Consider the following 13,882-nt stretch of genomic DNA (forward strand, 5'->3'; position numbering starts at 1 on the left):
TCTAAAAACCACATCGAGCTTCTTGAACAAATGGAGGATAAATAATTTAGCAGTTTCCGGATGGTGTGAAGATATGCATAGATGAAGATGATGATTGAACCCAATCCTGGAAATCTAAATTTTCTTGTACCAAATATAGAAAGGAAAAGGCAAAAAACAGGTCACACAACACAGAAAATACATGAAAAGGAAAAGAAAATTTAACAGTACACTAAAATGAATTTTTTGTTTTGTTTTGATTTTAGAGACAGGGTTTCTTTGTGTAGTTTTGGTGCCTGTTCTGGAACTCAGTCTGTAGCCCAGGCTGGCCTTGACCTCACAGAGATCCTCCTGGCTCTGCCTCCTGAGTAGTAGGATTAAAGGAGTGTGCCACCACTGCTCGGCTCATGATTTTGTTTTTAAATTTGGCATATCGAACTTGCTATTTAAACTCTTAAATTAAGATTTTAATTTTAGAAGGTAATAGACACATTTTGACAATATGGTAGCTAGCATACTTTACCTGCAGGGGGTAACTTGTATAATCTCTAGTAGATATCTGAAATTGTAGGTATCCCAAAACTCCATACACACAATGTTTTCTACATAGACAGACTTCATCTTTGACTGACACATGCAGAAGAATCCTTTGATGGCTAATCTTGATTGTCGACTTGACCATGACCACATCTGGAATCAACAAAATCCCAAGCTGCTGGACACTCAAGTAAAGGAATTGCTTAATCAGACTAGCTGAAGCAGGAAGCCCCACCCTAAATCTGGCCCACACCTTCTGGTGGTAGCCCACTTGAAAAGAGGTGGGACAAGGAAGCATCTGCCTTTGCTTGCTTGCCCTCGCTCTCCCTGGCAAGTTCATCTGTGTGTCCTGTTGCTTTGGCTCGACTCAACCTCACTTCCTTGGGATTCCAGCATCGTCACTGCTTTGTGTTACATGTTCCTGTGGCGTTGCAAACATGATGTGCTATGCATGTTAATATCGTAAACATACTGCAAGTTGTTGACTGTAATCGAGGGAGGGAAATACAAAACACTTCACACTAAGCGTCCTACTAACCTGGGCTCCGTTAACTTCATTATTTTATCCCAAGGAAAATCAAATTTTTAGGTCAACCTCAGATTCCTAATGAACTACAAGTGAAAAGGATACTATTGATACTAAGTGTATTAATATGTGATATATTATTTAGGTGAGGAATTAAGCAGGGAATTTTATGACACTTATCAATCTAAATCAAATTAAAGTGTACCAGAAAACTGGTGAATATCTGCTAACAATGAAGCTACTAAAAATGTACATGTTGTTACAAAAATATTATGAGTTTTAAAAATGCTAAGTAAGGCCACAAAAATCAGACACAGATGGCTAAAAGCAGTTTGTTTCATGAGCTCAGATTTATGGCCCAGTTAATCAATATTTAAATTATATATGTGTAGCTCAGTTGTTAAGCCATTTCTCCACAACTGCAAATTAATATTAACGAGCAATTTGATGACACTCAACAGCAGCATTCTGTCACTGTGCTGGAGCAATCGTTGATTTTAATTTTAAATATTAATGTGACACAATTCTGTCAGCTTAAGGAAATAATTGTTCAGAAACAGCAAGGCCTAAGTCTGGTGAGACTCTTACAGATTTGAGAGCAAAACGTCAAGGTGACTGCTTAGCAAATGTCAATCACTTGCCAGCCACAGGCAGGTGACTCTGACTGATTTACATACTCATTGTAAATAGCTGATTCTGAGCTGATGTGGTTTGCAGGCTGAGGCCAGTCTGCTTAAAGAATTGTCTGGTGTCTGAGATGGACTGGTTCATTATGGACAAGCAATTCAATCATTGGGCCATGGGCACGGTCACTCAATCCCGATGGTAGAGAGATGAGCACAGAGAGGAGTCTGGGAAAGAATGACAATAGACTGCCAGCGTCTGTGAGGTCCCAGGATCCCACTGAGAGGCCTGATTGAAGATGGGCTGTGTGTTCCCAAGGACAGGCCTCCTCTCTAAAGCTAACAGAAGGAAGCCAGGTTATCTTACACTGGAGCAGAGGAGACTTGCTTTTCTAAAAATGTAGGGAGTGACTGCTTCTGCAATTGTCTGGGAGAGCATTGTAATTTGAGGTTTCTAAGTAATTTAACATGGTCATCCACACTGAGTCATTTTCACTAAAATATGTTTGACAATTAGATTTAAATTCGAATAGAAAAAGAAATTGTGAAAGAGAGGAATTTTACATATAATTAGACATGAATTGTGTATGTTCAGTCTGCACTTCCCTTCTGCCATGACTCAAAATTGCCATCAATACGCAGGGATGAAGGAATGTCGCCTGAGCAGAGAGGAAGAATTCGCAAAGACATTTCAGCTGAACGCAGAAGGATGGTAGCGATTGTTCACATGCCGGGGAGAATGTGATGGATTCATGGTGAAGTCTGAGAACAAATGCTCAAGTTTTGACTCATAATTTTCTTTCACTTCATTTTTTTTCTCTCTCCACGTTCATCCTGCTTTCAGCCCTCGAATCCTCCCACGAGGAAGTGAGGTAACACAGACACATGAAATCCAGCAGGCCCATGGTGGTGCCAGTCACTCTCAGAACAATCACTTCCGTTAGAACTCATAGTGACACGTGAGAACCTTGTGGCAGGGCCCTCAGTCCTGGCATAACTTCAGTCAGGTGGAATCAAACCCCTGAGTCTGTTTCCTCATGGTAGAGGGAGAAAATCCTTGCTGGCCAGACGCTGCCATTACAACTTAAAAGAGAGAGCACACTGAGCTGCAATGTGTTTCTCAAAGGTAAGATTTAATCCTCAGGCCACACAACATGAGATGGATGTAGAGAAAATACTATTTCTGAAATAACAATTTCACTTGGGAGTATTTGTAAATTTATGGGAATTACAGAGAGAACATGGTGAGCTCTCATACGCCCTTGATCCATGTTGGTGTCCCTTCATGTCACTCTTAAATTCCTGTGGTACATTTGTTCACATCAAGAAACTGACACTGGCCGGGCGTGGTGGTGCACGCCTGTAATCCCAGCACTCGGGAGGCAGAGGCAGGTGGATCTCTGTCAGTTCGAGGCCAGCCTGGTCTACAGAGCTAGTCCAGGACAGGCTTCAAAGCTACACAGAGAAACCTTATCTTAAAAAACCAAAAAGAAAGAAAGAAAGAAAGAAAGGAAGGAAGGAAGGAAGGAAGGAAGGAAGGAAGGAAGAATGAATGAAAAAGAAAGAAAGAAAGAAAGAAAGAAAGAAAGAAAGAAAGAAAGAAACTGACACTGGTATTTTATTAATTCTTATCAAACTTTCACCAAACTGACTTCCCTAGGGTTTTTTTTTTTTTTTTCTTTTTTCTACTGCCCTTTACAGCACAAAGATCCATACAGGTACTGAATTTGATCCTCATATTCCTTGGGCAAATATCTTAGGGTTTCTAATTGCTGTGATGATAAACTATGACCAAAAGCAAATTGAGGAGAAAGGGTTTCTTTAGTTTACACTTCTGCATTACAGTCCATCGCTGAAGGAAGTCAGGAGAGGAACCCAAACATGGTGGGAACCTGGAAGCAGGAGCTGAGGCCATGGGAGAGTGCTGCTTACTGGCTTGCTCAGCCTGATTTTTTTTTTCTCCAGAACCCAGGACTAGCCCAGAGATGGCACCACCCATATGGACTGGGCCCTTCCCCATTGATGACTAATGAATAAAATGCCTTACAGGCTTGCCTGCAGCCTGATCTTCGGAGGCTTTTCCTTAATTGAGGCTCCCTCCTCTGAGATGACTTTAGCCTGTGTCAACTTGACAGAAAACTAGCCAGCACAGCAGATTCCTCTGATTTTTCCTGGATGAACAGGTGCAGACTTTTGTAGGTATTTAGTAAATTGGCCTCTGTCTTCACTGATGCACTCTGGTTAGCTTAGGTTTGAAGTAACAATATAAGACCAGTGGTGATGTCCGCTTACTCACCTAAGTGAGGTCATCTCTGTAGACTTAACTGCACTTACTCTGTTGCCTTGTTTACTCCCCAGTGTGGGCATGGGTCACTCAGTCCAGCCCACCTTTGAGGACCAGAGGGAAAAATGTATACCTACGGGGAAGGGTGGGCAGCCTGCAGCAGTTGGGGTGTGTGTGTGTGTGTGTGTGTGTGTGTGTGTGTGTGTGTGTGTGTGTGTGTGTAGCGGTACATCTACCTGTATTAGTTGGAATTCTTTTGTCAGGGAAATTAGTATGTTTTAAGCCATCAAATAATGGAAGCCAAGTTGATAGGCTTGAGGTTTCTTCTCCTATTTTCTGCCTCTTCTATTTTCTCCTATTTCAAGAATGAGAAATGTAACCTTTAAATCTGCAAGCCGAGAGCAGGTGAGAGTTGAACACTCTGATTACAAGGCTCTTAAAGCCTGGTGTTCATGCTCCTTCCAATCCCACCATGCTCCTTGAAGTGTTAAACTGTGCCTCTGGGACCCCGGCAGGTGTCGCTGTTGAGAAATAGAAATTATGTCTCTCCGCCTTTGATGAACACTAAACTCTTGGATTGAAGTGAAATATCTTATCCTTTATTATCATTCTTCCAGGAAAGATTTTTTTAAGTAAGTAAGAAAAAAAAATAACATTCAGTTTCTCAAATGATCAACTTAGTCATTTGAGATCATATTGAAATGATCAATATGAAATCAATATAAGTTTCTTTATCAATTTCAAAGTTAGTAAATTATTGTTTAGCATACTGCCTTGTATTTAGTAATTCAGATCTATCTCTAGTCTTGAAATAGTGAACATGGATAATAAAATGGTAAGTGCATGATGACATATTTCATACTGAAATTACAAAATCTAATGTGAAGTTCCACAGCTTCTGTTCTGAATGGCTGCTCTCAATACATAGAAGTTCATTGGTTTTGTAGTACAGGATCTGATTGACTTCAATGTGTGAGCTTTTTCTTTTTTAATAACTTTTATAGTAAAGTTTAAAATAAAAAACAAGAGATTTGAAGATCATTGCTATGACACAATAGTCATTTCAAGATCAATTGTTAGAACTGATAAAAATAGATAAGAGCTATCGTGGTTTTGGCCTAATGCCATTTTGTAAGGACTTTGGGAATCAGATGGTTGTGTTTTCTTTGTGGACCTAAAGTCCTTTTACTTTTCTAGGTTATGTCAGTGACCATCTGGTCCTCAAATTACACAGGAAGATGCTTTAGGTGGCTGCTAAACTGGATTGTCAAGATAGGTTCAGAGATAGCGCAGAGAAACAAAAGCCTCATTAGAAGACAGCCTTCTGAAGCCTTCACTCAGATTTCATGAACTCAGGGGAAACATTTATTCCTTCTTCTTCCTGATGCCCAGTAATCTTTAAGATATACCATAGTATTGAAGGCCAATTACAGGGAAATTCTTTCCTGGTCATCATTTTAATATTGCAAACTCAATAACAGATTGAATGCATTCTGATTATTTATGTGGTTGGAATGTATGTATTTACTTAGGATCTCATGTAGCCCACTGTCCAACTATCTTCATCTCCTTTATTAAGGCTGGCTTACAGGTGTGCACGGTTATGCCTGGTTTATGTGGTGCTGGGAATCAAATCCAGGGCTTTTCATGAACTCTACCGACTCAGCTCCATCCCCTGCCTGAGTGTGTCTCTCTTTAAAATGAGTCACGGAGGGCCAGTGAGATGTCTCAGTAGGTAAGAGCACTTGCTTCAAATCTGACTGCCTGAGTTTGATTCCCAGGACCGGTAGGGTGGAAGGAGAACACAAACTCCTGTGAGTTGTGAGTTGTTCTCTGAGCTCCGCTCCACACATGGGGTTTGGTGCAATTGTTGCTTTGATCCGTTGTGGTTCCCTTTCTGGGGTTCATAGATGTGTTATAGCTCCCTAGGAATAGTCTCTTACATTGCACCTGGCACCTGAGATCGCCTAAGGTTTTTGTTGTTGTTGTTGTTTTTGTTTTTTTTTAACTTTTGAGGCTTTTTCACATGATTTTACTGACATTCTGTGGTAAGAAATCTGATACCAGCCTGATGGGCTGTCAGCAATCACCTTGTCCATCTCATTACATGCTCCAATTGTCCTGGACCCACTGGCATTTGGGAGTGGGCTATTTAGGAGATGAACAAGTATGATGGAAATAATGGTATAATCAGGGCTTATTTTAAAAAGAAAAATAAAAGGCCATAGAGCTCCCTTGCCCTTTCTGCACTGTGTAGACACAGCAAGAGAAAGAAAAAAAGAGAGAGGGGAGGGGGGAAGGAAGGAAGGAAGGAAGGAAGGAAGGAAGGAAGGAAGGCAGGCAAGCTAGTGAGCTCCTTCCCTCTGTCAGATAAGGTGAGCTGGAAAGAGGGAAAACAGCTGCTGTCTGTGGGCCAGGAAGCTGGCCTCAGTAGGAGTGCAGTCTTCTGGTAGACTTCACACCCACTAGAACGATAAGAAAGATATTTGCATTGTTGATAAGCCATCTGGGGAGTTCTTGGATCTGGCTCCTGCAGTCCAGTGGCTCTCAGACTGCCATCTTGCTGTGTTTGGAGTAGAAAACAGGATAATAGGATCCCTCATTTTACAGTGGTACTTGTCCAAGGTCAGACAGCAAGTTGGCAGTTAAAGCAAGCCCAGAACTGTGTGTTCCTATCTTCTAACAATGCTTAAATCTTACCAGGATCTTTTTTGTGCCTCTTCTTTTCTTCTTTACACGTAAAGATGCAGGTTAGAGGGCATCACTCAGACAGCAAGTGCTCACTCTTTGTCTCTTCTGTTTAACCAGATTCAGGGGATTCTTCACCTCCCTTCATTGTCTTGTTTTTTTTTTTTTGTTTGTTTTTTTGTTTTTTTTTTCCTGAGCTACACCCATGTTCAAATAAGACCCGTGATGGTTTCTAACCAACACAGCAGCTGGTACCTAAAGAATGTAACAATTTATCAGCGAGCATAATATGTGTAATTTCTGGTTGAGCATCACAATTATGAAAGAATAGCCCACCCAGGTTAAAACAAAAACAAAAGAATAAAAATAGTAATTAAAAGTGCGTTTTTAAGTGTGGTGGCCCACGCCTTTAATCCCAGCATTCTGGAGGCAGAGGCAGGTGGATCTCTGAGTTTGAAGCCAGCCTGGTCTACATGGAGAGATCCAGGACAGCCAGGCCCACACAGAGTAACCCTTTCTGAAAAAAGAAGAAGAAGAAGAAAAAAAAAGAGTGCATGTATAGCAGAGAAGGTGCTTGTGAGTCCTTGGCTTATTGGTGTTGTCAACACATCTGTACTAAACCACAAATCTCAGGTTAAAGTGTTCGGAGGACAGAGACATTTGGGAGGCTGGTCTGTTGTTACCAGAACAGTCAATAAGCTACAGTTTAATATGTACCTTCATCCCTAGAGAAAAAATTAGGGGAGATAATCCCCTTTTCTGCACTTTGGACACTAGGGGGCTTCTAGGATCAGGAAACAGGCTCACGGCACTGCAGGGATCTCACTGCAACCCCAGGGCGAGCATTCCTTCAGCCTTCACTACCAACTAAAACGAATGAAGGACTTGGCCCTCTCTCCCGAACGTGAGGGGACACTTTGCTGGTGGTTTTATTAGGTAAAGGCTCTGACCAACATATAAATGAATAAATAATAAATAAATTACAACCAATTTCTGAGTCATTACCAGTTTGTTTTAGGTCCAGACCCTGAATTTTGACTCCCCATATGGTATTATTTCCCTCAAATACTTTTCATGTAGATTACAATGGTCAGAAGTTGGTTCTGATTCTTTTCGGAAACTATAGATTTATGCATTCTGTCTTAAAATGTCATCATGTGGACTTCCTATTTTTAATATTTTAGCTTTAGGGATCTCTCTAAGATGAGATAAGATGCATGCTAAGTAGATGAAAGGTACTGCTTTGCAAGCAGTATCCTTCCTCTGTGTGTATGTGTGTGTGCCAGACAGAAATGTTCAGTGTCTTTCTCTACATCGCTACCCTTTGCACTCAACCTGGAGCTCGTTATTTGTGGCTGGGCTATAGCCAACAAGTCCTATCAATCTTCCTATCTCCACTCAGCACCATGCCCGGGCTCACTGCTCTTTTTAAGAAGGTACTTCATGCTTGTGCAGTAAGCACTGTACTAGCTAAGCTATTTTTTCTAGCCCAGAATAGGTCTAGTGATATATATATATATATATATATATATATATATATATATATATGAGAGATAGTGATATATATATACATATATGCATATAATTTTGTTGCATACATGTCTGTGCATCACAGGCATCAGATCCCCTGGGACTCAAATTACAGATGGTTGTGCCACCACGTGGTTGTTGGAGCAGCTGGTGCTCTTCACCACCGAGCCATCTCTCCAGCCCCTATTTTGTGTCTTTTTTTTTTTTTTAAACACCTGGTATACAGTCAGCTAATATTTAGGAAGGCATACCCACATCTGTCACCATAGAAATGTTTCTTTGTTTGAGAAGTGGCAGGGGAAGAGACTGTTATGGTACCCGTGTCCATGCCCTTCTGCCCTAAGGATGAGGGCTAACACATTGATAGAAATGGGGAAAGCTGCAATGCCCACAGAGTAGACCAAAGACTCAGCTTCCAAGGCTGCCTGGGCAAGAGGCACTAGATAAAGGTGGGTCTAGGAAGAGGAATCTACCTGGCTCTTCACAAAGGCAGCAGACTAGCTTCCTAATTAGGTGCCAATATGGAATATTCTGCAGGGAGGGGCTAGAGGCTCTTCAGGCCTGTGCTTCCTTTTGAGGGGGTTTTAATGAAGTGATAAAGAGTGAACTTCTCCCTTGTGATTCTCTAAAATGATTGCCTCCTGTGGCCTTGTGAACTGGAGTCTTTTCCCATCTTGGCATCACTGTGAGACAGATCTGAGACCCACAGCCCAGTGAGAGGTTTCTTCAATAAAGTAGCAATAAAGTCCTGAACCAGGAGGCCAAGGTAGGCTTCCTGGGGTTCAGAGACATTTTCTTAAAGTTAGGCCTTTGGGCTCTATGAGTCCCAAATATGTTCAGGGGGAAAAAGAAACAGTGGGTCCCTCTCAGCCCCTCTGTTTTCTTGCCCTCCTTTATGGGTCGCCCTGTGTGAGTCCTCTTGTCCACCTTAGTGTCTGGCTGCTGGCACATCCAATGCTGTCTCCTGCTCCAAACTCTGTTTTTATCCTTGTATCTTCTGCTCTTGTCACATTGCCTGCACTCTCCAGCTTTTACATGCAGAGATATTGATCTTCTGAGACATAATTGCCAAATGCCATTCCGTTTCCATTCATTCGTTCACTCTAGTTGGCAAGTCAACCAAGTGCAGCATTTAAGATACAATCTTTGGAGGTTCAGCCCAATGTCAGCTTCGAGAGTTAATTTCCTTGTTTTCTCTGTGTCTCACTAGCCCTGCGCTGGTGCTCCCAGCAAGCTGGTCACCAAAATAAGTAATAATTAAATGAATGTGCTAATATTGATTTTTGTTATCACTCTCATTGGGTCTCTGAAGGGGTCAGTAAATCATAATTTTCTACATCCGAAATCTGAACAAATAGAAGCAGGGGTGGGGGGTTGCGGGTGTGCGGGTGTGTGTGTCACAGGTAGAGCCTAAAGTATCGTACATCTCACTGTTGGTAGCTAATTAAGCCCTGCCATTCCATGAAGGGCAAACATGTCTTTGACCTGAACCTTGAGCATGGCAGGCACGCCTGCTCCTCATGGTCTCTACAGTGTGATCAGAGGACTCCTGGGTTCAGAAATTGCTGCTGGTGTGGGAATGTCACCAGACACATCGCCTCTCCTGACTCTTCCATCTGCTTAGCTGACATCTCTGAGAACAAGGGCCAGGGCTTGTAGGAAGTCACAGAGCTGGGAAGAACTTTTCCATTTCACTACAGCTAAAATGGGAAACTATTTCCTTAGGGAAAACCGGTCCTTTGGGGAAGTATGATACCAAGCTTTCAATTGTAACTTTCTTTGTTACATCAGTCTGCTAACATACTGGTCCACACAATGTCCTTTACTGTTATGATGGGGAGAATTAAGATTTCAAAATTCTCAGACACTACAACTGATTGACAGTTTATATTATAAATCATAAAAATCAGGTTTTTTTTTTTTTTTTTTTTCCGGAAATGATAGCATGCACCTTTGACCTCAGTGCCCAGTAGGCTGAGACAGAACTGCTGTGAGTTCAAAGCCGGCCTAGGATATTTAACAATACACTGCCATAAAACCCCAGAGCATGTAGCAACAATTCTAACCTCTACCAGTTGTCATCACAAAGTGCATCTCTTTACAAACTATGTGAAAACAAACACCAAACAGAAATCAGAGAGAACTCCTGAAATGATAATGAAAGAATAATAATTCCAAAGTAGCACAAGAGTGCCGATTCTTTAAAGACCAAGCAATGTACAATGGACTGGTCATGTAGCCAAAATATGTATTGTGGTCATTTCCCACTTTTGACAGCTCAGTGGGAAAGCCCTTAGTATATTAAATGTGATTTAATGCTTCACGTCTTCCAACTTATGAATAAATTATTGATTTAAAATTTGTGTGCTACTTTAATGTATAAAGGAATAATATATAGAAATTACATGACATTTTACATTTCCAAGGTAATTTGCAAACTTTAAATGAATAATGCAGACAGCTCCCCTGGGAGCAGGTCAGAGAACGGCACACGCATTATTTCCAAGAGAGTTCCCGGGGAATACAGTACAGTCATATAAACTGCTATGTTTAGAAATTATACATAACGAGACAAGTACAACTCCTCTGGGGTAAGGTGACTTTGAGTCTACAAAACGTTAGAGGAAATCCACAGGAAATGGAGTGGGCATCCCCAGTTGGCATAACTATGGTAAGGGTGTGCATGGCATGTTGGTATTGTTCACATGACTTGAAACAGAGGCCAGGGACCTTATTCCTTATGTAGAAGATGGATAAAATGGAATAAGATACTTTTGCAGAATCCTTTTAAATCGGACTTAGGATGGGATCTGGGAAGCAGAAGGATTATTTCAGAATGAGGGAAAGGAAGGGCAGATGTAACCTCAAAGTGCGCATTTTAAATCTTGGGCACTGCTTCAAGTACTGGAAACTATAGCTCCAGCTGTCCAGCCGCCTACAATTTTCTTTGGTACCTACAGTCTTCCTGCCTGCACTTCATGGGAAACTCTTTGTATCAGTACTGAAAACTTCAGTCTCTCCATCGTTTGGTTTGCAGGTCTGACTTTTAGAAACTGTTTTGAGACTATTCTAGTTTCTATTGCCATGCTTTGTTTGTTTGTTTGTTTTTGGTTTTCGAGACAGGGTTTCCCTGTGTAGTTTTGCACGTTTTTCTTGGAACTCACTTGGTAGCCCAGGCTGGCCTCAAACTCACAAAGATCCATCTGGCTCTGCCTCCCGAGTGCTGGGATTAAAGGCGTGCGCCACCACTGCCCGGCTTGCCACACTTTTTAGAAAAGACTTGTCCTACAAATGCATGCTGCAGACAGTGACTCTACCATGCTCCTTCACCATTTGCTGGAGAACTCACGGACTCCCTACACTGCTGTGTCCTGTTTTAGTGCTTTGTTTAACTGCTCAGCTACAGTGCCAACCGCTTGCCTCAAAGGACATACTCACAGCGACCGAGCCAGGAAAAGCATGTTGAAGACCTCCAGAGAGTCAGACACAATCCAGTCAGTGTTCTGCTGAAGGACATCGAGGATCCTGACTCTTTTCCATATTCTGCAGCCTCATCCCCACCGGGTTGAATTTTGTCATTGTGTCTGTCACCTCAGGACCGAAACATGGGTGCTGTGTGACTGAGATGCCGTCAAATCTGAGAACGTGTGTGTGTGTGTGTGTGTGTGTGTGTGTGTGTGTGTGTGTGATGGTTCCACCACCACCACCACCACTTCTCAGTACTATGATGTGGTTGGTCAACCCTAAGGGCAGGCTGGAAATAGAGGTTTTAGCTTTTACAGCTTCCTTGAGAAAGACAGGAAAGACAGGACCAGGAAACAAAGTTGAACCTGCTAGACATGGCTATTCCAACGCATATAAACTAAGAAATCACTTCTTCCTCTCCCCAGTGGCCAGAGATGCTTGGTTCTGTTCCCTGTGTTTCACCGCTACATGACATAGCACACCTTTCTTGTTGAAAAGGAAGTTCCACTTGTGCTACAACAAGTATAATACTCACACAATGTTGATATATTCATTAATTCTTCCACTCATGTTCAGTTATTGAGCCTCTACCCACCATGCCAAGCATGACAGTACTGTGCTGACTAGTGTGTATTTCCGGTCATTGAGCATATGTATTATCTATAGTGCTTAGTTAGAGATTGAAGTGTGAATCTAATTAATCTTATCAATAAAAACCAGGAGTCAGCTATCAGGGCAAAAACCTGAAAGATCAGAGAAACAGAGGAGCAGCCACCAGTGACCTCCTACCTCTCCAGATCCTCTGACCAAAAAGGCGGAGATCCCATCTCCACCCCACCTTATCACTTCCTGTCTCCACCTCCTGAGTGCTGGGATTAAAGGAGTGCACCACCACCGCCCAGCCTCTACGGTTGACTAGTGGCTAGCTCTGCCCTCTGATCTCCAAGCAAGCTTTATTTGTCAGAACACAAACAAAATATCACACAACAAGAGATACAGTTAGTAGAAGGAAAAAAAAAAAACCCACACAACTATGGTGACTTAAACCATATTAATGCTTTATTGTTTACTTAAAAATATTCATGAGGATCTGGGCATGGTGGCACAGGACCATGATTCCAGCAGGAAGAAAATTCCAGAGGAGGTGAACAGCTGACAATGTGAGGGTGTTGGGTCGTGTCTCTGTGGCCTTCCCCATCCTCATGAACACAAGATCATTGCAATGCCAAGCATTTCATGCTTCAAGAACATGAGCAAAGACAGCCAGGAAGTGGGGAGAAATGTTCTCCTAAGCATCCTTACTTGAGCAAAGAACAGTTTTCCCAAGTCCTCCTTAGATATGTGGGCTAAAAGGGAGTCAAGCAGCCACCGCTAAATTTAAGGGATCTAGAAAAGCATCTGCTGAACAAGGGACATGGGACCGGGAATTAATATTGAATAGCCAACCGAAAGTGTTGTCACAGAGGCCTGCAGTCTGCCATATGCTTTTACCTTCGTGGGATCTCATCCGGAGACTCACTAAGACTAGGACAGCTAGCCAAATGCTCTGCTCTGGAACCTGGAATGGGAAGCGCAGCAGCATCTGCTATGTGGGAACTTCTGGCTGTGAAGTAACTTAAAGATCCTATGAAGATGTAAATCGGATGCAAAGGTTTTTAAAGATATTATAATGCGTGTTCTTGTAAAAGTATCCGTGCCAGAACCTGGAGGGGAATTCAGAAGATTTTATAGTCTGGGAAGATAATTATATGGCGGAACGAAAAGGGAACTAAGGGTTGCGATGTTAGACTCTGCTTTGAGTGAGATCCTGGAAGGATTCTGAGCCAGTTTGTAAAATCATGCACTTGACCAAGATTAGATGACTCCTTGCTCCCTTCTCCAAGAGAACCCATAGTATTATCATGCTGACAGTTGGAAGTTCAGAAACATTAACTGCCATTGGTTTCAAGCTCTGTTTTACAAACAAGGTAACAGACAGGCTGGTCATTGTTTAAATTCTCTCACTTTAATTTAAATGTCCCAGGAAAGGCAGCCCACATGATTTCACACATGATTAATATTTTGTTCTGATGGGATTTATGGTTTTTGACTTCATTTCTTATCACTTTTATGTTAGCCAGACTTCTCTGATAACAGCTACATCACTTAATAGAATGCAAATAATGAGGTAGCTTTTATAAGTCATGTTTTCACCATATGCTTCCAAGGAAAGCCCGTGTTTCTCTGTAAAACAGTGACTACCTTCATAAC

Source organism: Onychomys torridus, chromosome 6, assembly GCF_903995425.1.
Source record: "Onychomys torridus chromosome 6, mOncTor1.1, whole genome shotgun sequence".
Taxonomy (NCBI): domain Eukaryota; kingdom Metazoa; phylum Chordata; class Mammalia; order Rodentia; family Cricetidae; genus Onychomys; species Onychomys torridus.